The 25971-nt window shown below is 50.0% G+C and overlaps 1 protein-coding gene across 5 annotated transcripts in view; it reads right to left on the reverse strand.

The window, feature by feature from the left end:
* The window catches only part of MBP (myelin basic protein), a 150900-nt gene extending 137561 nt beyond the window's left edge, over positions 1 to 13339 (reverse strand). For 2 of the 5 annotated variants that reach the window (XM_063653854.1, XM_063653853.1), the window contains exon 1: positions 12830 to 13028. The gene's annotated coding sequence lies outside the window, so the exon portion shown is untranslated. Of the gene's footprint in view, positions 1 to 12829 lie in introns of all 5 variants that reach the window. The other 3 variants (XM_054460245.2, XM_054460244.2, XM_054460243.2) reach the window with 3 other exon arrangements.
* Positions 13340 to 25971: the final 12632 nt, after the last annotated feature.

Below are 25971 nucleotides of genomic sequence, written 5' to 3' on the forward strand. Positions count from 1 at the left end.
CCCCAAGGGAAGTGTGTGTGAGCCTCCTGAGGAAATGGGGCTTGGCACCGACGGTGGGGTGCTGGGGACGAAGGGACTCAGAGACAGTCAAGGTGGTCCTGGCTGTGGACCAGCTCCCTTCCCTGAGCTCGAGGCTGAAGCCTCAGATGCAAAGCCCCCAGGAGACACAGAGGGCCCTGGGACAGCCACGGGAAAGGCCCGGGCGCAGTGGGAGCAGATGCAGTGGCCCAGGCCACCCCCAGGTGACTCTCCTCCAGGGCAGACGGTGACCCTAACAGGGTGGGACAGACCCCCAGTGTCTCCAGAGACAGAGCAGGACCTGCAATTTAGGAAGAGCACAGCTGTGCTCAGCCCACAAAGCACGAATCCCACCTTGTCTTGGGTGAGGTATGCTAAAGGGTTCGCTCTCCCTCGGTGCAAGCATTCTTCTGTGAATCCATTACGGGTCTCAAAGTCCTAATGTGGGGAACACACGCTCCCATAGGCTTCTCCCAATGCTGGCAAAATAGAAACCTCTAAAATCAGGTCAGCCCTCGCAGCATCTGGTGCAGCTGTGACTGGCACGGCCAGGTGACCTCAGACGCGCTGCACACACCTGGGAGGCCGCAGAGGGGCAGCTGTGAAGTGGGCCTGTGACGCCCAGAGGCACTCAGGCATTCAGACCTGCACTGACCCAGGACAAAGACCTCAGCGTGGGGTGTTTTTCTTCCTTTCAGGAAGCCCCCCAGGCGCTGATTTGGGCCTGAGCTAGGCCTGCTTGGAGGAGTGAATGAGTGATGAATGAATGAATGCCCTCTGCCTGGCTTCTCCCTGCCAATTTTTATATCTGGCTTTCTCTGGGCCTCCAGATTATTTTAGAAAACACATTGTTAGTCACGAGGTCTATTGCACCAACAGCAGAAAATTCCAGAGACAGTGGCAAGAAAAGTTCACCCAAGAAAAGGATGGGGAAATATTGGGATTCGGAAAACCACATTACCGACCTTTGGAGCTGCCCTCTGAGCACAGGTGGCATGGTAATTAAGCGTCATTCCATCGAAAGAGGTCAGGAATAAACCTCTGTGCGTGGAATCGGTAAATTTTTCAAATTCCTCTTCTACACATGTTGTAAAAACAAATGAAGTTGAATCTACAAGATTTAGGACCCCGTGAGGATCAACCCATACAAAAATACTGCCAGGACCTTTTCTATCTTCTTGAGCAAATGTAGTTGTTTTGTTTTTGAAATTGTGTGAAACGTAATCCATGTTTTAATGTACCTCCCATTAAAATTTAAGGTTGGGCACAGTGGCTCACGCCTGTAATCCCAGCACTTTGGGAGACCAGGTGGGAGGATCCCTTGAACCCAGGTGTTCGAGACAAGCTGGGGCAACATGGAGAGACTTTGTCTCCACAAAAAATAAAAATACAAAAATTAGCCTGGTGTGGCAGTGTGTGCCTGTCTGTGGTCCCAGCTACTCAGGGAGATTGAGGTGGGAGGGTCATTTGAGCCCCAGAGATTGAGGGGTCAGTGAGCTGTGATCACACCACTGTACTCCAGACTGGGCAACAGAGGGAGACTGTCTCAAAAAAAAAAAAAAAAAAGACTTTTACTTTAAGTTTCTATAGTACGCTTGATTTTGGTGTTGCTTATCTAGCTGTGTGTTTTAGTATTAGGACTCTTTCCTAATGAGGCTTTAACCCTGACATTTCACATACATTTAAACATGCGTGTTCAGGAGGGCTGTTGCCAAACCTCAGCTCTTCTGAGTTCTCCCGCCCTGCATACACCAATTTTCAACCACTAGTCTGAAATGAATAAGGTGAGCTTTTAACATCTTGCTTAAATCCTCCTCTCTTCAGATATGTCTTGACATATGAAAATGACAGAATAAAAGAATCATCATCTCCCTTTCAAAATCACACCACCTTTCATACAGCAACCTAAAATGATATCTTGAAGCTGTCCACAGACGTGCTATGCCTGTTTCTGAAATACAATTGATCCTCTTTATATTTCTAGAAAGACAACTGTAGCTGGTGCTCATACTTCATAAATCTTGCTCTCAAGCTATCCCAAGGTTATTACATTTTCAGATAGCCGAAAGAACCGGAATAAAAACAACCGGAACACACTGCCTGCCACAACCCCATGTAAGAGAAACCTAGCTCCTCAAATATGTGAGAGTCTTTTTTTTTTTTTTTTTTTTTTTTTTTTCGGTCAAATTACTGAGTTAATTTATCTGGTATTTTCAGGCAACAATTTAAGCTGAATAAATCATGCCAGGTCTTTAGCTTCTGATTGGTGGAGAACAGATTTAGACCCATGACTTCTGGAAAGTATAGGCTCTTGCTGTGTATCAATTGGATGATGATGAGTAGAACTGGCAGAATCCGCCTCAGTTTATGCAACAAGTATTAGGAACTGTGCACTACGGTAGACATCAGTGGGGGCTAACACATATTTTAACAGTTTTCCAGAACAGAAGTTTGCAATGTAGCATTTAAGCCCCTTGTAAACAAAATGCTACCAAAACTGGAGAAGACAGTCATCCTTTTTGGAAGCTGTGCAAAGAAGGAGACAGCTGAGAAACAAGGGCAAGGAGGCGACTCCAGAAAGGAGTGGACTACATCAATGATGAGCTGGGAATCCCAGCTAGAGTCCCAGCTAGAGTCCCAGCTAGAGTCCCAAGAAGTCTCTCAGATGGGCAAGCTGGGAGAAGCTCAGGCAGCTGCCGGGACAGTGGAGGCCAAGTGGGAAGTGAACTGCGGCGTAGAAGACACCAAAACATTACAGTGTATTTTGTTTCTTTCTTTTTTTTTTTATTTTTTATGAGACAGAATCTTGCTCTGTCACTCAGGCTGGAGTGCATTGGCGCAATCTGGGCTCACTGCAACCTCCGCCTCCCGGGTTCAAGCAGTTCTCCTGCCTCAGCCTCCTGAGTAGCTGGGATTACAGGCGCCCACCACCACGCCTGGCTAATTTTTGTATTTTTAGTAGAGACAGGGTTTCACCATGTTGGTCAGGCTGGTGTTGAACTCCTGACCTCAGTTGATCCACCCGCCTCGGCCTCCCAAAGTGCTGGGATTACAGGTGTGAGCCACCGCGCTTGGCTAGTATATTTTCCATTCAACATAATTCTGCCAGTTCTAGTCATCATCATCCAGTCTACTCCACTCCTCTACCGAGTGCAACCCCCTTCTTTAGAAACCCTGCGGCATTTTGCATACATGCAGGGTATTGAGCAAATATTTTGCCTTGGGAAACTTACTTAGGAACTTCTAAGTTTCCTAATAGAACTATAAGCACTTCAAGGGCAAGAACAACATCTATTTTCTCTTAACGTACCCTGAGATGGACAGCATAGTATTTTTGTACACAGTAGACACCAAGGAATTTTTAAAAAGTAATGGTACGTTTGCTGTATGTGAGGAGCCTGCAACATAGTTCTATAAGTTTTTGCTTTGATAGCAAGTTTAGCAAACATGGTAGCTTTCAACTATACAAGAAAGATGAAGAAAATGAGTATCCATAAACGTTTCTCATCAGATGAAGACTCACGCAGGACACAAAATATTATTCTCTAAATACGGAGAAAGTATCAAAAATGCATGATGCAAATAAAAATAAACTGTCAACAAAAAGCTTTAGTATCAATTAGTTATTCTAATGCAAATTCAATTTATCAGTGAAACAGAAAGGACTTCCTGATCACATGAAAGTACACTTTTGAGAGCTTGTGTGTGTCTATTTAGATGAGCTGTGTCGACCTGGAAACACCGAGGTACTCACGGTCTGTTTCCTTCCTTCACTTACAGCAGCGATCCTGAGTTAAACTGGAGCTCACTAAAATACATATTCCTGGGCCCGTCCCCAAGACTGTGGGGTGGTATGCCAGGGTGGGCCTAGGACTCTGCACTTAATTTGAATTCTCAGTGTAATGTATGCAGGTGGCTGCAGACCACAGGAGCCAGCTTGTCCCCTCCCCTGGTGAGGAGATGCTTGGCTTGGGAGTTGGGCGTCCAGCCACCAAGCCACTTCTGTCCCTGCTAGGACCCTAAACTGACCCAGGTAGCTTTGTTTTGTAGCTTTGTTTTGTTTTCTGCGTGTATTGACCTCTGGAGCTTTAGGTTTCTTAATCAGGCTCCAGGTGAAAAGCAGATCTGAGTGGAGCATTTCTCTGTCTCTGTGGGTTGGTGGTCAGCCGGGAAGCAGCCTAGGGCACCTGCATGGAGTCTGCGGGTGGAGCTGCCCTGAGCTCCATCCCTTCCCAGCACAGCGCATTTTGCTCTTGCTTGCGGGGCAGCACGGGCACACCCTCCTACCTGGAAGGAGCAGGGCTCTCTGGGAGCATCCCGTGTCACCGGATGCCCCAAAAAGTGGAGCCGCAACACCAGCAGTCCCCTGAACCGCTGAGAAACCTCCCTTTCTCCAGCCTCCTGCCTCCCCCTCATCTCTGCCTCCGAGTCATTTGTTTCCATGTTCTATCTCCTCTTTATTACTCGCCTTTTTATACATTTTATATGTGGTCTCTAATGTAAAATTAAACAGATAATTTGGTTAATCACTTACTAGGAATAAAACTTCATTTTCTTTCTTGACCTTTGGAAAATTGGTGAGCTGAATGTTAATCCCTTTACTCTTAAAGTGAATTGATGTAAACATAAATCGCTAGAATAACTCTTCTGGCCACCATGCCTCCCGCGGGCCCCCACCCTGTGCTGGCCTCCTTTCTTGGGGCTCAGTAGCTGCTGTGGTCGCTGCCTGCACCTCCTTCCCCAGCTGCACCCCCGGAAGTGGGGGTTGGACACGGGGCAGCTGGGGCTGCACTGGCCTGGGTGCCTGTCTCAAGTGAGTTCGGAGGAGATGGGAGAGGAAAGGAGCAAAGTCTCCCCGGGGCCAGTCGGGGAGAGCCCACCCAGAGGAGATAGGAGACAGGGCTTTGGGGACTTCCTGAGGCTGTTGAGTGGGCAGCCACGCTTCACCTCCAGAGTTTCTGAGCCAGGTCACCTGCAGAGTGACAGGAAGTGGGACCCTGGTTTGCTGGCCTCTTTCTGAATCACGCTAGACTGCTCTTAGAGGCCCAGCTCATTATAAATCCTGGCAGCCAAGAAGGAAAAAGGGCTGGATCCCCATAAAAATTTTGTTCCTTAAATCTTTTCAGATTTAGCTAGATTCTCGTGGTTCTTCTTCAAGTCATCGGCTCAAGAGTGAGGTTGCAAACACCTAGTTAATCCCCAGGCTTGTGCTGAATCCAGCCCACTCCTCTGAGGTCCCGGCTCCTGCCCATTTCTGCACGCTTCTCTTTTTAGATCAATTGCTTTATCCTTCCTTTCTGCACTTATACTACTTGAACAAATGACAACGAAGAGGAGGGAGACTGTCTCTCCTGCCCTTTCTTCTTCCTCTCCTTCTCCTTCCTTGTCATTGTCATGCTCTTACCACATTTCAGTAATTTCACCTCCATACCTACTTTCAGATTCCTTTGTGGGGCCTTCTAATCTTCCTCTCTAACACTTCATTATCGCTGGTGTCATTTCCCCCCAAACTTTACATTGGTTTATTTATTGCTAATATAAATTACTAATTAGTTCAAACATATTAAAAAGCACAGATAATAATCTACAAGACAACTGGTTTATCTTTTTCATCAAAAAAAGTAACACGTTCTGTTATTTGTATAAATCTCAAAATATTTTTAAGAAATAAAACCACACAGAGACAGCCAATTCCCTCCCCTCCCTGAGGTTAGAAGATAACATTACCTGGCATGGCTTCTATATGTCATATAATCCCATGTAATCATGACCACATGTAGTATTCTTTTGTGTATTTGAAAATTTTAAATAAATAGAATAATACTATATATATTCATTTGCAGTTTGCTGGTTTCCATTCAACACTGTTATTTAGAATTTTGTCCATGTTGATACACAAAGTCTGGGTAGTTTAACTGTTGTAAGTAAATCATAGTATATAAATCTATAGCCCTACTCATGGGGAATTGGTGTTTTCCTCCTTTTTTTTTGTATCAAAACCTTTACTCGACAAAATATGTACACCTAGTTCAGTAGTACTGAGAGGGAATTCATAGCCTGAAATACTTATATTAGAAAACAGGAAAAGTCTCAAATCAATAATCTAAGATCTGATTCAAGAAACTAAAAAAAAAAGAGCTAAATATATACAAAGAAATATATACAAAGAAAGTAGAAGAAAGGAAATACCCAAGAAAGAAATCCCCAGGCCCACATGGTTTCACTGGAAATTTCTACTAAACAGTTAAGGAGAAATTTATGGCAATTTTATACAATCTCTTCCAAAAGTTGGAACAAGTGGGAGCACTTTCTAACTGATTTTATGAGGCCAGTTATCCTGATACTGAAACTAGCAAAGACTATACAAAAAATGAGAACTACAGATCAATATCTCACAAACACTTAGAGGCAAAAGTCCTCAACAAAATATTATTAAAGTGAATCTAGCAACATACAAAAAAATTATATACATGGCTAAGTGGAATATATACCAGATACTCAAGGGTGGGTCAGCATTAGAGAGTCAGTCAATCAATACTATCCATCATACCATGAAGTCAAAGAAGAAAAATCTCATGAACATATAAATTGTCCCAGAAAAGACATTTGACAAAATACAACACACACTCATGAATAGACATGGACTACTGACTTGATAAAGAACATCCATAAAAATCCTATAGCTGCGTCATGATTAGTGGTAAAAACTCAATGCTTTGCCCTTTAGATCAGAATAAGGCAAGCTCTTGCAACTCTTATTGAATATAGCACTGGACATTCTAACCAGTATAGTAAGATAAGAAAAAGAAATAAAAAGGATATAAATGGGAAAGAGGAAATAAAACTATCCAATTTGCAGATAACATGATGATCTACATAGACAATCCCAAGAAATCTACCAAAAAAAAATCCTCCTAAATCTAATAAGGCAGCTCAGTAGGTTGCAGAATGGGGATTGACACATAAAAATTACTCACAGTTCTACATACTCCACAATAAACGTGGAAACTGAAGTTAAAACACAATGCCATTTAGAAATGCCCCAAAGAAAATAAAACACTTATGTACACTGTAAAAAAATTTCAGATTCAGAATCTGTGCACTGAAATTTATAAAACATTGATGAAAGAAGTTAAAGAAGACCTAATTGCCCATAGAGAGACAACCTGTGATCATGGATTGGAAAACTCAACACAGTAAAACTGTTCATTCTCCCTAAACTAATCTATACGTTTGAAGACATTCCTATCAAAATCCCAGCAAGGTTTCTGTATCCATAAATGAGCTATTCTAAAATTCATATGGAAAGGCCCAGAACCTACCATAGCTAACACAATTTTTATAAAGAAGAATAAAGTGGGAGGAAGTCACTCCACCTGATTAAAGCTGACTATGCAACTACAGTAATCAAGACAGTGTGCTCTTGGCAGAGAGACTGACATATACACTAATGGAACAGAATACAGAACCCAGAAATAGACCCACAGCAATAAGTGGAAACGATTTTTAGCAAAGGTGCAAAAGCAATTTAATGGAAGAAGGATCACCTTTTCAACAAATAGTCCTGGAGCCATTGGACATTCATTGGCAAAACCCAAACCAAACCAAAACAAATAAGCCTCAACCTAAACCTCACACCTCATACAAAAATTAACTCAAAATGGAAAACAGGCTTAAGTATAAAATGTGAAACTATAAAATTTGTAGGGAAAAAAGGAGAAAATCTTCGGGAACCTCAGGCTAGGTGAAGACTTAGACTTCACACCAAAAATCAAAATCCAAATAAGGTAAAATTAATAAACTTGAATTCAGCAAAATGTAAAACTTTCTGCAAAAGACTCTGTGAAGAGGGTGAAAAAAACAAGATAAACTGGTAGAAAATAATCACAGAGTGGTAAGGCCAGTATCTAGAAAATATAAAGAATTATGAAAACTCAGTTGTTAAAACCAAACAATCCAATTAAAAAGTGGGCAAAAGACATGAACAGACTTTTCACTGAGGAGGATACACAGATGGCCATAAGTACATAAAAAGGTCTTGAAGTCATCAGCTATCAGGGCAATGCAAATTAAACCATCAGGAGATATCACTACACACTTATTAGAACAGCTAAAATAAAAAAAAAAAATAGTGGCAATACCAAATGCTGCCCAGGCTGGGAAGGTCCTGAATCACTCACACACCGCCGGTGGGAATGCAAAATGGTGTAGCCAGTCTGGAAAAGAGTTAGCAGTTTCTTATAAAATTAGACATGTGCTAACCATATGACTCAGCAATTGCACTCCTGGGCATTTATCCCAGAGAAATGAAAACTATGTTCACACAAAAACCTGTACATGAATGTTCACAGGCAGCTCTATTTGCAGTAACCAAAACCTGGAAATAATCCAAGTGCCCTTCATGGGTGAACGGTTGAACACACCTTGATTCATCCAGATGAGGGAACACCACTAAGTAATTAAAAAGAAACGCCTATGGACATGCTTGCCAACCCGGATGGGTCTCAAGGGAATTGTGTTTAGCGGAAAAAGCCAGTCTCGAAAGGTTGCATAGTGTATGATTCCATTTATAGAGCATTCTTAAAGCGACAAAATTATAGAAAATGGGAACCATACCGTGGTTGCCAGTCTCAGGGAGGGGGAAGGAGGAAGTCAGCTTGGCTATAAAGGGTAGCATCAAGGATCCTGTGATGAAACTGTCCTGTCCTCTGATGTGTTGGTGGTCACATGGTTCTACATGGGTGATAAAATTACAGAGAACTAAGCGCACATGCATACCACACACACACACACAGATTGAGAGAAAGAGAGAGCAGTCCATAAAATGGGTACATGTAAACTGGTGGAATCTGAAATCTGAACAAAGTTAATGGGTTGTATCAATGTTCGTTTTCTAGTTGTGGCATTGTTCTATGATTTTGTAAGACGTTATTGTTGGGGGAAACTGGTGAAGGGAATTGCACGTGAATCTACAATGATCTCAAAACAGGGTTTTACTACATTGCTTCAGTGAATATCCACTGTGTGTGTCTTATGCACACAGACCAGGTTTTCCCTAGAGGAGACACCTAGAAGTGGAATTGTTAGATCTTAGGATACACCCACTTTCACTTTTTCTAGATTATTCTCTAACATCTTTGTTCCTATTTACATTCTACTCAAACTCATGTGAGGTCTAATTTTTCTACACCTTCTCTAATATTTGGTATAGTCACAATTTAAATTTTTTTCCAGTACCAGTACCGTAAAGGTAAAAAAAAAATCTTTTTGCCATCTTAGTTTTGAATTCCCTGATTCCCAGAGGGTTAAAGTCCTTTTCGTATTTTATCAGTCCATCTGGGTTTTCTCTTCAGTCTCATAGTTTACTCTTGAGTGGCTTGTTTCAAATTACCACATTTTAGAACTGTTTCTGTATTCTAGATCCTGGCCTCACATAGGTCTGTTTCTCCCCATCTTTTAGATATCCACCTATTTTTCACAATGGTGACTCAGACCAATGCACTGCTGTTCACAGAGTCCAGAACAAAAGAACATTCGGAATGACATTTTTACGCTTTAATAGCTATTGAGTCTGAGACATTACTAATAGCTTCGGAACATGCACTCGTGGTTGTCGCTGGCACTGTGGGAGATGTTGCTGTGGAAGGCAGCTTCAGTCGGCCGGAGAGATCAGCTGCCCTTCTGGCTGGCCTGTCGTACAGACGTCCCACAAACCTGGCCAGCCCACCTCTGCATAAGCAATTCCTTGCCATGAGTCTCTAATGTGTATCTCCACCTGCTTCTGTTTCTCTGGATGAAGCCTGTCCACTACAGGTTTTGACTGAGATTTAAAATCTCCTCTAGAGACTATTCCAGCTACTCATCTGGCATTTCTGCTCAGCTGGCATTAGGGCCTGTGGCATGAGCACTCTTCCCTTAAACAGCTCCAGAGCTTTCTTCAGGGGTTCCAATGGGCCAACAGAAGTGTCTTACTACTTAATGGCCACTTATTTAAAATTATCCCAATAGTAATTAGAGGCCAGGTGCGGTGGCTCATGCCTGTAATCCCAGCACTTTGGGAGGCCGAGGTGGGTGGATCACTTGAGGTCAGGAGTTTGAGACCAGCCTGGCCAACATGGTGAGGCCCCATCTTTACTAAAAAACAAAAATAAATAAAAAACCGCAAAAATTAGCCAGGCGTGGTGGTGCGCCCCTGTAGTCCCAGCTACTGGGGAGGCTGAGGCAGGAGACTCTCTTGGATCCAAAAGGTGGAGGTTGCAGTAAGCCGAGATTGCACCACTGCACTACAGCCTGGGTGACAGAGCAAGACGGTCAAAAAAAAAGAAAAGGAGTAATTAGAATATTTTCTTTTCTTTTCTATTGACAACTAAGAAAGCTAAGGAGAAGATGATGAACAAAGACGGATGACAATAGCCTTATGGTCAAATCATTCTTGAAAGGAAACATGTGTGGGACATCTCTGGGTACACTCACTCATCATTAGGGGTGGAATTTTAAAAGCAGGAACGAGGAACACCTTTGCAAGGCATCCTTTTCACCACCGTGGTGCAGAGCAGCAGTTAGGCGCTGGTGCAGACTCCCCGGATAGAATCCTGCCTCTTCTTGTGTGCCCTTAGAGTAACTTAACCTCTCTGGGCCTTGTTTCCTCATCAGTAACAAATGAAGATATGAATAGGATGGTGACATCCAGTGAGGGCATCCTAGGGCCGTCCCGACTGTTATCCGAGGTGACAAACCGCTCTCAAAAGAGAGTCTGGCAACGTGCAAGCAGTCGATAAACACTCCCAGGGGACAGAAAAGGCACAGCGGCAGCTGCTAATCTTAAGCATATCATATTTTTAAAGAACTTGGAGGAGGATTAAAAGTCAAACAAAATAACTTACAATTAACATTTACGAATTCAGGCAGAAATAGAAACATCACAAGAAAGTTTGGTCTCTTGTTTTTTTTTTTTTTTTCTTTTTTTTCCCCAGCGTTTCGTGGCTACCTTTAACCAGTGCACACAGCTAGGACCGCCACTGACCAAACTCAAACCCGACGTTTTAAATCATGGAGAAGCCATGAGCTACCAGGTGTAAAACAAGCGACGTGTCTTACACTTTCTTATCTTTGGGCAGAACTGTGATACTTTTGGAGGATTTTCAAAGAGGATTTGAACAAAATAGCTTTGTTTAACCCGGAGTTAGTAGAAGTGGTTGTTTCAGAACAGTTAACTCCCTGGGAGTTACTCCAGCATTTACAGCAATTTTTAACTGTGTTCTTTTCCCTCAGATTTCTGTTTATCTCACAAAACAAAACAAAAACCCAAAAAAGAAAACACACACACCACACCCACTGCCGCGGTACCTTTTCCCCTGGACTTCCTCTACTGAAGGGCAGCTGGTGGGTTCCAGGCTCTCGGCCATATCCACAGCCCCGGCCCCAACCTCTAAGGAGGTGCCCATCACTGGCGGTGGCCGCCAGGGAGCTCAGTGCAGGACCCTGCTCAATCCATATGGTCCCCTGACTTGAGGGTGACCGTCCTTAAACTGTCCCCCGCAGCTTCGCCAGATAAAATGTCCAAAACACACACTGGAGTTCCCTGACGTTTCCTTCCTCTGAAAAACTCTCTTTCCAGGCGGGGCGTTCTGTGGTCAGACCAGGCAGAGGCCTCCCCGGAAAGAAGTCCACGCCCCCCCCCCCACCCCAGCACTCAGCGAGCCCACGCGCCCCTCACCCACGCGCAGAGAAACCGAGCACTTGTTGATTCTGACGTTGTTGCAATTGGAAAACGGAACAAGGAACCAGAGCGCGCCTGTTTCCAGCCAGAGTCGCACTGGGGTCTCCAAAGACGCTTGAACCTTTTCCCAAGCCCCACTCCACCTTCCAAAACGGGGGGCTCAGGTGGACGAGAAAGGACACAAGGCGCTGCCCCCAGCACCCCGGAAAATCTAGTGTGGCGGCAAATGACCGCAGGTCACACACGCTGGCCTCGGGGGCCACCGAAACCGGACGCACCCGGCCCAGGACAGGCAGTGGGGCCCAGGAGGGGACTGCCAGGAAGACCCGGGCGGGCTGGCGGGCGGCTGCAGGCGGCGCACGTGGGCCCAGGTGCGAGCAGCGACGGGCCCGGCCGAGGAGCCCGAGACAGGCCCTGCGAAGGCGGAAGCCCAGACCCGGGCTCTCCTGGCCGCCCTTGGAGCTCAGAGGGAGACTGCGCTTCACCCCGGGGGAAGGGGCAGGAGCAGGAGCGCGATCGCGCGAGGGGCCCCCGGGGTGTGATTAGCAGGCGCCGCGAGCCAGGAGGACCCCCCAGCCCGCCCTGGCAGCCAGCACCCTCTCCACACCCGCCCCGAGTGGCCGCTTTTGACCGCCGTCCCCTCCCACTCTAGACTCCTCCCCTCAGCCCCACGGCCCGAGGCCGAGCGGTTTCAGCGACCCTGGGACCGCCGGGCCTGGCTGGAGTCCACCCCTGGACACCTGTCAGGGTCCGGCCCCGGCGCTGTAAACCCGCGTCTACACCCGCGCCCACCGCCCCCCTCCCCCACCCCGCAGTAGGGATCGGGGGCGGCGACTTGGGTTCGGGTCAGGGAGGCCGCCGGCTGCCACTTGCTCGGCCACCTGCGCCGCTGCCTAGGTTTCCCCTGCGCGTCCCCAGCCAAGAAAGGGACTCGGAGTCCGGGCGTCGGGACAGCTCCTGTCCCCGATCTTGCGTCCCCGGCTCCCGCGGGGCTCGGGTCCGGGGTCCCGCCCAGGTCTCCGCGGTCCCCACTCGGAGGGGCACAGAGACAAAGGCGGCAGAGCCGCCCGCCCGTCCCCGAGGGTCACCCACCGGCGCTGCGCTCGCTGCTCCGAGGCCGAGAGGCGCCGCGGGGTCCAAGGCCCTGCTCCCCCTGCCCAGGCCCGGGCAGGCTGGTCTCGGCTTCAAGCGCCGACGCGCGGGGTCCCCGGGCAGCCTGCTTCGCCTTCCGGGGTCGGGAGACAGGGGCCGCCGGGGCCGGAGGCTGCTTCTCTCTGGCGCGCGGTGGCGGTGACTGAAGGCGGCGGCTCCGAGGGACGGGCGCGCACCCCGCTCCCCGGCCCCGCCTCCCCGGGCTTCCTGCGAGCCAGGTAAACACAGGCCGATCCCGCCGGGCCCGCCCCACCTGGACGCGGCCGCAGGCGCCGCCCCGGGAGCTCGGAGGACCCCGGGCCGGCTCTGCCCACGCGGAACTCGGGGGGCGCACGGGGCCCACGCGCAGGGTCAGACCTCGGAGGGGCGGCCTGGAGCCTCGCCCGCTGCCGAACTGGGCTCCGAACTGCGGCCCGTCGACCCTTCCCGCGTGGCTTGGCCTCCGAACCCACCCCGACCCCGACCTCGACCTCGCGGGAGGGGTGCCAGGCCGCATCTCCCCGCGTCCTCAGAGGCTGGAAACCCCAGAAACTGCCGATGGACTTGGCGCAGCCCGGGCCCTGCAGGAGGAGAGTCAGCCCCGCCTGGAGGCGAAAGGAGCCGGCAGGTCCTCCCAAGGCACTCCCTCCCTCCCCTGGAGCCCAGGCCAGCCCATGTCCGGACGGCAGGTGCTCCGCTGGGAGCCGGGAGCCGGGAGCCGGGAGCCGGGAGCCGGGAGCCGGGAGCCGGGAGCTGGGAGCCGGGAGCTGGGAGCTAGGGGCGCACCTTCTCCTGCAGGACCGGCGCAGGAAGCGCGCGCGGCAAAGACAGCAAAACACGCGCAGGTGCGAGGAAGCAGCCTGGTCCCGCAGCCCAGAGACATCGTGGTCTTCGTCGCTCTCTTGATAAAAAGAAAAAGCCTGCTGTTTAGCCATGACTCACCTGCACACAGATTTAGTGGTCAGAGATCTTTCTCTGGATTCTCGGCCTCCTGATGGTGGAAGAGGAGGAGGTTGGGGGAGTCCCGGAATGGGGCCCCGCGTTCCTCCTGACCTACACCCCCAGTCAGGGATCTGGATCTGGAGCTTCTGGGGGACCTGGAGAAGCCTGGGACCCACAGTTTGTTAGGAAGTGAGGGAGAGGGGTGAGCGCTGTCCCGGCCCGCGCTGGGAGGCCGGACTCCAACTTCAGCGTGGGGTCGGGGTTGCGGCCTAAAACCAGCCTCCCCCAAAGCCCCGGAGGATTTAGCAACTGTGTTCAAATGCTGGCAACTGGAAGAGAAATACTTCCACAACGACACAAAAGCATTCAGTCTGGTCGTTTCCTCAGGAGAGATTTTCAAGTGGAGGGGGCAGGAGGGTTCTGAGACTTTGAGGCTGAAGGTGAGGAGGGAAAAGGGTGCCAAAGATAGTGTGTTTCTCCAGTTGTTCTGCCCCACAACCTCACTTTTAAGTCAGGGATGAGCGGAGTGGGCGTGGGAGGCTGGACAGCTGCTCTAGGAGCACGGGTGGTGACAACGAACCCGGGTGCACCCAGGTCCCAGCTCGAGTCACTCAAAGTTCAGGCTGGGGAAGCTGGAACACTGGGTCCCATTTTAGATATCTGTTTTAGCATCAGAAACAGCTTTTCCTCCCCCAAACATCTCTTGGCTTTATCTCAGTGACTCCACAGGGCGGGGCCACCTTCCTGCCTGCAGATGTCCCTGTGTGCTGGGCTCTGGAGCGTCCCTCAGGCCACAGTGACAGCTGCAGCACGTGGCCTTCTGTTTGGTGCTCCTTCTGCTGGTGTTTCAGTGGTTTCCTAAAACACTACATACGCCAATAGTCAGCCCTGCAAATGTCAGGCTCCACAAGTTCCAGTTAAAAGTCTTTTTAAAGTGTTTATGAAATTGCACCGTGCATATTTTGTTGGGATAGAGTGTCCACACAGATGGGCAGCCAGGCAGTTTTAAAAAGTCATGGATTCTTCAAAGAAAACATGTAGATAATACCATTTAATAAAACAGTGGATTCACATTTGGATCAACTGGTCCTATCTTGGGGGCTTTCATGCCCTCCTGGTTAGAAAAAGGACCCCAGGTTGAGGACAGTGGATGGAAGAAACAGAGGCTGGCATTTCACTGTCAAGAGACAAACTTTCACATGAAGATGTCCATGTAGCCCTCAGCAAAGTGACAGAGATTCGTTGTGCTGAATAAAATGGAAAGGCATCTTTTGACAAGTAACCCATCAAAGCCTCATTGTGTCTTTGACATTTCTAAGAAAATCACATTGCAGTTACCCCCATCTTTCACAAGGTACCAGAGAACAGAAAATTTGACCTATCCAGCATCTCATTTGGCAGCAAATAACAAAATGTTTTGTGTATGAAATACACTCAATAAATTTTTGTTAAGCTGAATTAAACTCCAAATTACCCAAGCTAAAGGAAGTAAATGAATCTAAATAGTTTCCAACAGACCTCAGACTGCACGAACTTTGAGTTTTCTTTAGTTTCCTCATCAACAGATTTGTCTTTGTTATGATGTTTTGCTTAGGAAAGGACTGAACTTTTTTTTTTCTTTTTTTTTTTTAGATGGAGTCTTGCTCTGTGGCCTAGGCTGGAGTGCAATGGCACAATCTCAGCTCACTGCAACCTCCGCCTCCCAGGTTCAAGCGATTCTCCTGCCTCAGCCTCCCAAGTAGCTGGGATTACAGGCAACCGCTACCATGCCCAGCTAATTTTTGTACTTTTAGTAGAGATGGGGTTTCACCATGTTGGCCAGGTTGGTCTCGAACCGCTGACCTCAGGTGATCCACCTGCCTCGGTCTCCCAAAGTACTGGGATTACAGGTCTGAGCCACCACACCCGGCCAGGACTGAATATAATTTTCAGACCTGGTCTAAACATCTCTGAGCCTCAGTCCCTTCATCTGTAGTGTGGAGGTAATAGTCATCCTCACATCAGGGCTGAACACTCTCTTTCTGCAGCTCGGGCATCGGTGGATACCCAGGTGTTGAGGTTTCCCTCATTCACCCAGGGGTTGATCACAGTTGTTTCCAAACAAGTTGTACTTCGGAGGAATTCTGGGCTGGCTGTTCAGACGTTACGTCTGTTCATTCTGTTGCAATATATATTCACAACCTAGCCAGTGGGGCTTATTTCCCACTTGAGGGTGTATTAGTCAGCTCAGCGGCTATAACAAAATACCACAGACTGGGTGGCTTAAAAACAGACGTTGTGCCAGCTCTGGAGTCTGGAAGTCCAAGATGCAGGTGCTGGCGGACTTGGCGTTGGGCTAGAGCTTGCTTCTTGGTTCATAAACAGCACCTTCTCTGTGTGTGTGTCGGGTGGTGGAGGGAGAGAAAGAGGAAGGGGAGGAGCCTGGGCTCTGGCCTCTTTTTCTTAAAAAGACACTAATCCCATTATGAGGCCACCCTCATGGATTCAATCTAAGCCGAACTATCTTTCAAAGACCCCACGTCCAAATACCATTCCATGGGGGTTGCGGCTTTGACGACATATGAATTTCGGGGGGGACAGATATGCAGTCCTTAATAGAGGGTTAGATTAAGACATAGGGAAAGAAACGAATGAATACTCAGCTTCCAATCTAGTCAACAGAGTTCCCTGCGAGGGTGGGCGGAATGAGTGCCGGCCTCCCCAGGAGCTGGGAAGGAGCTGGACTGTGCAGGAATAGAGTGAGGGATAGGAGAGCCTTAGCCAGGTCTGTGGGGTGGGTGGGGGTTGTGTGTGTGCTGGACTTTGTGCTACATTTGATGCTCCTATAACAAGGGGATTAAATGTGACATCTTAATAACCAGCCCCAGGAAGCAGCCTGAGAGGACAGGAGGGTTGACGGGAAGTCCAGATCGTGCACAGTGTGAATGTGCATGGGAGCCACGGCAGACCTCAGAGGGAGCCGGGAAAGGCTCTGAGGACAGAGCAACACTGTTGCAGGGGTGGGGTCAGAAACCAGCTCTGAGGGAGGGAGACGGGCCCTGGAGGGGCTCAGAGGCAGGGTGAGTGGGAACCAGGAGGGCTTGGCCCTGGCTTTGGGGACCTCCCACTTCTGACCCAGACCTGCCTGCACGGTGCCCCTCCTGCCTCCACGTTCTTCCTGCACCAGGCTTCCTTTCTCTGGAGTTTGTCTTCAAAGGTGGAAAAACTGTTTCTACAGCAAAAGTTCACTGTTAAGGGTTGAACTGTGTCCCCAAAGAGAGAACTCGAAGTCCTGACCACCTAATACCTGGGAAAGTGACTGAGCTTGGAAATAGCCTTTGCTAGGCTCATCAGGTGGAGATGAAGTCCTTGGGGGGCTCCGGTGCGGTGACCGTGTCCTTGTAAGCAGAAGGGACACTCAGAGGGAAGAGGCTGCATGGAGACAGAGGCAGAGGTGAGAGTCATACATCCCGGAGCTGAGGGACGCTGGGGGCAGTAGGAGCTGGGAGAGGCACGGAGGGACCCTCTTCTGCAGCTCCTAGCAGGAGCACGGCCCTGGCCACACCTGGATTTCATACTCCTGGCCTCCAGACTGAGAAGCTACATTTCTGTTGTGAAGCCTCCCAGATGGTGACTTTCTGTTACAGCAGGGCCAGGCAATAAGAGCCAATCCCTCCAGGGGGAAAAATGTGCGTTCACTCTACAAAGCCTTTAGTTAAAGTGGAAATCAAGCAACTCGGCCACAAAAGACACGAGGTGTGGGAGGAAGGCGAGCAGAGGAGACTCAGGAGGACCACAGGGCAAGGCCTTGGGAACCATTGTGGGGAGTGAGGTCAGGGGTCAGAAGTCAGGGTCTCTGCTTGTTCCCATCCATGGCTCCAACCACCCAAACCTCCTCTCTGAAGCTGTGCCCAGACAGCCCAGGGCAACACCTGGCCTCTTCTCCCCACCTGCAGGCTCCTAGCGCCCTCCAGGTTCACAAACCGCAGGGGACAGTGTCAGGCCACCCCACAGGAGAGACCCACCCCCTGCTGCCTGTGCCTGGTTCTTCCTCCCACAGCTCAGACCCCAAAACCACCCTGAGCGGTGTCATCTGCTACTTCCTTCCCAGAAGACCTCGGCCCGAATATTGTCATTTAGTGCCTTGCGAACGTGTGCTACACTCCTGACATACGCCTGGCACTGGGCCTTTGGGGCCCAGGAGCTGGTCACAGAGACGTTTGGGCCAGTGGTCGTGTTAAGGCCAGTTGCAAAGGCTGGCAACAACGGCAGTTTGCAGGGGCCTGGAAAACCCAGAGGGTGGCCCCTGAGCCCTGCCCGGAAGTCAGGAAGACCTTGAGGGTGTCTTTCGAGGTGTCCTGGGGGAAATGCCAGGTGGAGAGGGACAGGAGGGGCATTGAAGGTGTGCCAGGTGGAAGCACCAGCCAGCAAAGTCTCAGAAGCATGACGTGCTGAGGAACCATGGGGTTTTTGGAGCACAAAATGTGTGACAAAGAGAGACTGAACATCAGAGAACATCAGAGACCGAACAGCAGCTTGGAGACATCAGCTGGGGCCAGGCCGTTTTGGAGCCGGTTCCTGCCAAGGAGCTTCAGGGCTGCCCTGGAGGAAGGAGAGGTTTGAGGCCAAGGAGGGCACTAACCAGAGGACGTGGGCTGGTGAGCATGTGGACGGCTCTGGGGAGAGCAGAGAAGTGGGGTGGGGGAGATTCCAGCAGAGAAAGCACTAGGGAAACCCATAGTCATTAGTGAGACCCAGGGGCGCCTCTCTCATTCCCTGCACTGTTTCAGGAGCCTGGGACATGAGCCGTGAAGTCCTCACGGCGAGCGGCCTTCAGAGGAGCTCACGGATTCTCCATGCTGCACAGGGTAGTGACCCCCTGAGGGTATCAGCGACACTGTGAGCTCCTCAAGGACAGGCATGGGGCCACCGCTTAGCTACTTCAAGCACTCAGAAGAGTGCCTGGCACACAGGAGGCCCTGGATAAATATTTGCCGGATTTGTTTCAAAAAAGGGCTAGAGTCTGGCGTGGGCAGCAGGCAGTCTGGCTGCATACCAGACTCTGTATCAAAAAAAAAAAGGTTAGGAGACCGAGCTCCTCCTGTTGGTCTCTCCTGGCCATATACTTATGTCTCTTCTTGGATTAAGCATTTCATATTTTTCTGCGACTTCGTTTCTCCATAGCTCAAGTGAAACGGGACTAGGTGATTATTTGACAGTTAGCAAATATCACAAGCCTTGAGGACACACTAATATTTTGAAGTGTGTTTGGTAATCAGGAGTTATGGGAAAATGACTTAGTATTTAAAGCTTTTGGCTAAATCGTACAAGATAAATGAAACTCAGTAGTTTTTACTGAAGTGAACTCTCTTTTTGGCTTGGTACTGTATTATCTATTAAAGTATCCAATAGTAATCGGTGCGAGTGAAAGATGCCAGCATGGTGTTCGGTTATTCTGGATATCTTTATTGTTACTGTTTCTGGGATTGAACATTTATGTGTAGCTGTTCTTATGGCAATCAAAAACAAAAATTTTAGAAATTCATCTGGTTAGGAAAATAAATTTTCTTCTCTATTTGCAGAAGGACATGTGCCACAGGTTATTAAAATAAATGCAAATTAACATACAGCCTCATTGAGCATGGATTATATGATATAACCAGTGATTTTAGCTTTTTTTTTTTTTTTTGGAGACAGAGTCTTGCTCTTTCTCCCAGGCAGGAGTGCAGTGATGTGATCTCGGCTCACTGCAACCTCCACCTCCTGGGCTTCAGCGATTCTTGTGCCTCAGCCTGCCCAGTAGCTGGGACTACAGGTGTGTGCTACCATGCCTGGCTAATTTTTGTATTTTTTTTTTTAGTAGAGATGGGGTTTCACCCTGTTGTCCAGGCTGATCTTGAACTCCTGACCTCAAGTGATCCACTCGCCTTGGCCTCCCAAAGTGCTGGGATTACAGGCATGAGCCACTGTGCCTGGCCATTTTTAACTTTATGGTAACATAATGTGTGGTCAGGTTTACATGGAGAAAAGCAGTCTACACTACTCTAGTTTTTTTAATGTTAAATTTCTCTATGACACTGTATCCTAGGTCTGACATTGCAGTTCACCAAGGAGCCACGTCTCCCAGGCAGAAGGGAGATCCATCCTTCCTGGCCCTGCCTTTCCGCCTTCTCCGAGCCAGCCTTCTAGTTGTCTCCAGGAATGACCTCCCTGACCATCCAGGGCTGAAGCCCTGAACCTAGGAATTGTCCCAGATGCTTTGCACCCCCATGTACCTAATCTGTTGACACATCCTGTCACGCTGTCCCCCAAACTTCCTTGTTCTCTGCATGTCCGTTCTTCACCTCGCCCAAGCTGCTCTGAGGCTCCCCAGGCTGCAGTGGCTGTTTCAGTCCACACTGTGGAGAGATGGGTTCTTTAGCCCTGCACTGGTCACGCCACATCCCTCACTTGAAGTCCTGCAGTGTTTCCCATGTGATATGGTTTGGCCGTGTCCCCACCCAAATCTCACCTTGAATGTTAAAATCCCTAAAATCCCCATGTGTCAAGGCCAGGATGAGGTGGAGATAATTGAATCACAGGGGCGGTTCCCCCACACTGTTCTCATGATAGTGAATAAGGCTCATGAGATCTGATGGTTTTATAAAGGGCAGTTCCCCTGCACACGCTCTCTTGCCTACCGCCATGTAAGACTTGCCTTTGCTTCTCCTTTGCCTTCCGTCATGACTGTGAGGCCTCCCCAGCCATGTGTAACTGTGAGTTCATGAGTCCATTAAAGCACCTGCCTTTATAAATTGCCCAGTCTTGGTGATGTTTTTATTAGCAGCATGAGAACAGACTAATACACCATGGCCTTTAGAATAAAATCCACACACCTTCCCCTGCTTGGCTGTGCCCCTCAGAGCCCCTTCCAATAAACCCTCTGTGTCTCATGCTTGCCTCCCGTGTTTCTGCCTCCCCTGTGTCTGCTGAGCTGTTTTCTCTTCCCCACAAGCCCCCAACATTGGCCCATTTTTCTAGTCATTTGGGCCTCCACTTAGAAGTCTGTTCCTCCTTTAAGGGGCACAGAGTTTCTCTTCTGTAAGACAAGGAGGGTTCTGGGGGTGGAAGGAGGTGATGGCTGCAGGAAGATGTGAAATTGCTAATGCCACTGAGCTGTGCACCTAAACGTGCTTATGATGATTGATTTTATAGTATGTGTATTTTACCACAATTAAAAAAAAATCCTCTCCTGGCGAGACCTATCCTGGCCTCCTATTTGGAGGCAGCCGTCTCATCAGTGCACTGACAATATGACCTGGCACATTCCTGCTTTTTTACTGGCTATGCTCCACACTCTCAGCCTCCTGCATTAGCATGTGAGCTCCACACAGGCAGGGGCCTCACCCTTCCTGCTGACTTCTGCCTTGTCAATCGCTCTGGCAGGCGGGCCTGTAGTAGGGCTTCAGTACAGCACCTGAGTGATGGTCAGGCCCCATGTGACCCAGTCTGGCTCAGAGAAGCACAGTTTATCAGCTAAAAGGAATTGCAAGCGACTGTAAACTACCCTGGTTACTCCCTGAGAGTGCAGGAGAGAGGGGAGCATGTCTCTAATGCCAACAGACTGGATTAACTACCCTCTCCCTCCAGCTCTCTTTAACACAGGATGGCCTCTCCCCAAAACACTCTCCTCTTATATTTAATTGAATCCTTTTCATTATTTTCTTTGCAGGAAATGGAAGACCGAAGTCAAAACAGTTGAATAACACATGGCATTTACTATGTTGTGTTTTAGAGACTTCCATGATTTCGTCCTCACAACATGATGCTCAGTGACACGGGGCCAGGTCCACAGCCCGAGAGGGCGAGCGCCCACTGAGGGACACGGGGCCAGGTCCACAGCCCGAGAGGGCGAGCGCCCACTGAGGGACACGGGGCCAGGTCCACAGCCCGAGAGGGCGAGCGCCCACTGAGGGACACGGGGCCAGGTCCACAGCCCGAGAGGGCGAGCGCCCACTGAGGGACACGGGGCCAGGTCCACAGCCCGAGAGGGCGAGCGCCCACTGAGGGACACGGGGCCAGGTCCACAGCCCGAGAGGGCGAGCGCCCACTGAGGGACACGGGGCCAGGTCCACAGCCCGAGAGGGCGAGCGCCCACTGAGGGACACGGGGCCAGGTCCACAGCCCGAGAGGGCGAGCGCCCACTGAGGGACACGGGGCCAGGTCCACAGCCCGAGAGGGCGAGCGCCCACTGAGGGACACGGGGCCAGGTCCACAGCCCGAGAGGGCGAGCGCCCACTGAGGGACACGGGGCCAGGTCCACAGCCCGAGAGGGCGAGCGCCCACTGAGGGACACGGGGCCAGGTCCACAGCCCGAGAGGGCGAGCGCCCACTGAGGGACACGGGGCCAGGTCCACAGCCCGAGAGGGCGAGCGCCCACTGAGGGACACGGGGCCAGGTCCACAGCCCGAGAGGGCGAGCGCCCACTGAGGGACACGGGGCCAGGTCCACAGCCCGAGAGGGCGAGCGCCCACTGAGGGACACGGGGCCAGGTCCACAGCCCGAGAGGGCGAGCGCCCACTGAGGGACACGGGGCCAGGTCCACAGCCCGAGAGGGCGAGCGCCCACTGAGGGACACGGGGCCAGGTCCACAGCCCGAGAGGGCGAGCGCCCACTGAGGGACACGGGGCCAGGTCCACAGCCCGAGAGGGCGAGCGCCCACTGAGGGACACGGGGCCAGGTCCACAGCCCGAGAGGGCGAGCGCCCACTGAGGGACACGGGGCCAGGTCCACAGCCCGAGAGGGCGAGCGTCCACTGAGGGACACGGGGCCAGGTCCACAGCCCGAGAGGGCGAGCGCCCACTGAGGGACACGGGGCCAGGTCCACAGCCCGAGAGGGCGAGCGTCCACTTGGGGACACAGAACCAGGTCCACAGCCCGAGAGGGCGAGCGTCCACTTGGGGACACAGAACCAGGTCCACAGCCCGAGAAGGCGAGCGTCCACTTGGGGACGCAGAACCAGGTCCACAGCCTGAGAAGGCGAGCGTCCACTTGGGGACGCAGAACCAGGTCCACAGCCTGAGAAGGCGAGCGTCCACTTGGGGACGCAGAACCAGGTCCACAGCCTGAGAAGGCGAGCGTCCACTTGGGGACGCAGAACCAGGTCCACAGCCTGAGAAGGCGAGCGTCCACTTGGGGACGCAGAACCAGGTCCACAGCCTGAGAAGGCGAGCGTCCACTTGGGGACGCAGAACCAGGTCCACAGCCTGAGAAGGCGAGCGTCCACTTGGGGACGCAGAACCAGGTCCACAGCCTGAGAAGGTGAGTGTCCACTTGGGGACACTGAACCAGGTCCACAGCCTGAGAAGGTGAGTGTCCACTTGGGGACACAGAACCAGGTCCACAGCCCGAGTGGGTGAGCATCCCCACTGGCCTCTGGGTAACAGGCAGAGGTCGGAACAGTTTAGAGGGCTCAAAAAAAGACAGAAAAATGTGGGAAAGTTTGGAACTCCCTAGAAGCTTGTTGCACGGCTTTGACCAAAATGTTGATAATGATATGGACAATGAAATCCAGGCTAAGGTGGTCTCAGATGGAGATGAGAAACTTGTTGGGAACCAGAGCAAAGGTGACTCTTGTTTTGTTTTAGCAAAGAGACTGGTGGCATTTTGCCCCTGCCTCAGAGATTTGTGAAACTTTGAACTTGAGAGAGGTGATTTAGGGTATCTGGTGGAAGAAATTTCTAAGCAGCAAAGCATTCAAGATGTGACTTGGGTGCTGTTAAAGGCATTCATTTTTATAAGGGAAGCAGAGCATAAAGGTTTTGAAAATTTGCAGCCTGACAATGCAACAGAAAAGAAAATCCCATTTTCTGAGGAGAAATTTAAGCCGGCTGCATAAATTTGCATAAGTAATGAGGAGCCAAATGTTAATCCCCAAGACAATAGGGAAAATGTCTCCAGGGCATGTCAGAGGTCTTCACAGCAGCCCCTCCCATCACAGGCCCAGAGGCTTAAGAGGAAAAAATGATTGTATGGGCCAGGTCCAGGGTCCCTCTGCTGTATGCAGTCTAGGGACTTGGTTCCCTGTGTTCCAGCTGCTCTAGCTGTAACTAAAAGGGGCCAAGGTACAGCTCAGGCTGTTTCTTCAGAGGGTGGAAGCCCAAGCCTTGGCAGCTTCCATGTGGTGGTGAGCCTGCAGGTGCACAGAAGTCAAGAATTGAGGTTTGGGAACCTCTGCTAGATTTCAGAAGACGTATGGAAATGCCTGGATGCCCGGGCAGAAGTTTGTTGCAGGGATGGGGCCCTCATGGAGATTCTCTCCTAGGGCAGTGCAGAAGGGGAATGTGGTTTTGGAGCCCCCACCCAGAGTTCCTACTGGGACACCACCTAGTGGAGCTGTGAGAAGAGGGCCACCATCCTCCAGACCCCAGAATGGTAGATCCACCAACAGCTTGCACCATGTGCCTGGAAAAGCCACAGACAGTCAATGCCAGCCCTTGAAAGCAGCCAGGAGGGAGGCTGTACCCTGCAAAGCCACAGGGGTGGAGCTGCCAAAGACCACGGGAACCTACCTCTTGCATCAGAATGATGTGGATGTGAGACATGGAGTCAAAAGAGATCGTTTTGGAGCTTTAAGATTTGACTGCCTGCTGGATTTTAGACTTGTGTGGGGCCTGTAGCCCCTTTGTTTTAGCCAATTACTCCCATTTGGAATGGCTGTTTTTACCCCATGCCTGTACCCCCATTGTATCTAGGAAGTAACTAACTTGCTTTTGATTTTACAGGCTCATGGGCAGTAGGGACTTGCCTTGTCTCAATTGAGACTTTGGACTATGGACTTTTGAGTTAATGAAATGAGTTAAGACTTTGGGGACTGTTAGGAAGGCATGATTGGTTTTGAAATGTGAGGACATGAGATCTAGGGGGAGCCAGGGATGGAATGATATGGTTTGGCTGTGTCCTCACCTAAATCTCCTCTTGAATTGCAACTTCCACACTTCCCATGTGTTGTGGGAGGAACCCAGTGGGAGATGACTAAATTATGGGGGAGGTCTTTCTTGCACTGTTCTTTTGATAGGGAATGAGTCTCATGAGATCTGACAGCTTTAAAAACGGGAATTTCCCTGCACAAGCTCTCTTCTCTTGTCTGCCACCATGTGAGATGTGTCTTTCACCTTCCGCCATGATTGTGAGGTCTCCCCAGCCATGCGGAACTGTAAATCCAATAAACCTTTCTTTTGTAAATTGCAGAGTCTTGGGTATGTCTTCATCAGCAATGTGAAAATGGACTAATACACTTTGGAAAGGCCCTGAGATGACGCCCCCAGGTGGCTCCACATTTTCTAGGGCTTTCTTATGGCAGAGATGTGGGGTCCTCCTGCGTGTTTGCCTTGGTGGCCCTTGGCTCAGTTTTAGCATTTCTTTGGCAGTGCAAGGCCTTGACATTTAGACTTCTGCTCTGTTTGTTTGGTTTCAGTTGTTTAGTAACCCAAACCAGAGATCTTATCTAGCTATCAAGTTTGAGCCCAGAATTGGGAGGGAACCTCTGCATCCTGGCAACAAGCTTTCTCCCAGCTTCACTTTGCATTTAGTGGCTTCTGCCTCAGGTACATTCCAAACAATGTCCGTTGGTGGGAGGCAAAGCCTTGGCTGCTCACCAGCTGAACCTCTCCAGAAAGAATGACTTTCGAGGAAAGAAAACCTGATGGGAGGTGCATGGGGGCAGCATGAGGATCTGACTTCTCCCGACCTCTGTCCATGGTCCTGTTAAATCCCCACTTCCCGGCACTGCTGGTAATACCTTGGCCTGGGGATAGAGAATCCTGCAAGTCTCTTGGCTCCAGAAGGTCAGTTAACCAGGACCACATCTTCTGCTCACCAACCCATACCCATTTCTTCTCTGCATCACAAGTGTCCCCTTCCAAAGCAATCCTCTCTTTCCTGATTGGGCCTCACTCTCCACATTTTGAATTCTGTGGTCCCCTAGTTCTGTAGCCTCACATCACACAAGTGCCAGCTCCACACACAGATAATATAGCTGGATGTTATAGGCAGCCAGTGGCTGCCTCTTCTCCACCTCCAGGCAGCCAATGCCATGTTTGAATGGGCTGTTGGTAGGAATATTCCTCTCCTGACCACGTTATTTGTTGGTTGGAAGTCCCAAGAAGAAAACCAACATTAATAAGGATGCAGGCAGTAAGAGG

Source organism: Pongo pygmaeus, chromosome 17 (assembly GCF_028885625.2).
Source record: "Pongo pygmaeus isolate AG05252 chromosome 17, NHGRI_mPonPyg2-v2.0_pri, whole genome shotgun sequence".
Lineage (NCBI taxonomy): Eukaryota > Metazoa > Chordata > Mammalia > Primates > Hominidae > Pongo > Pongo pygmaeus.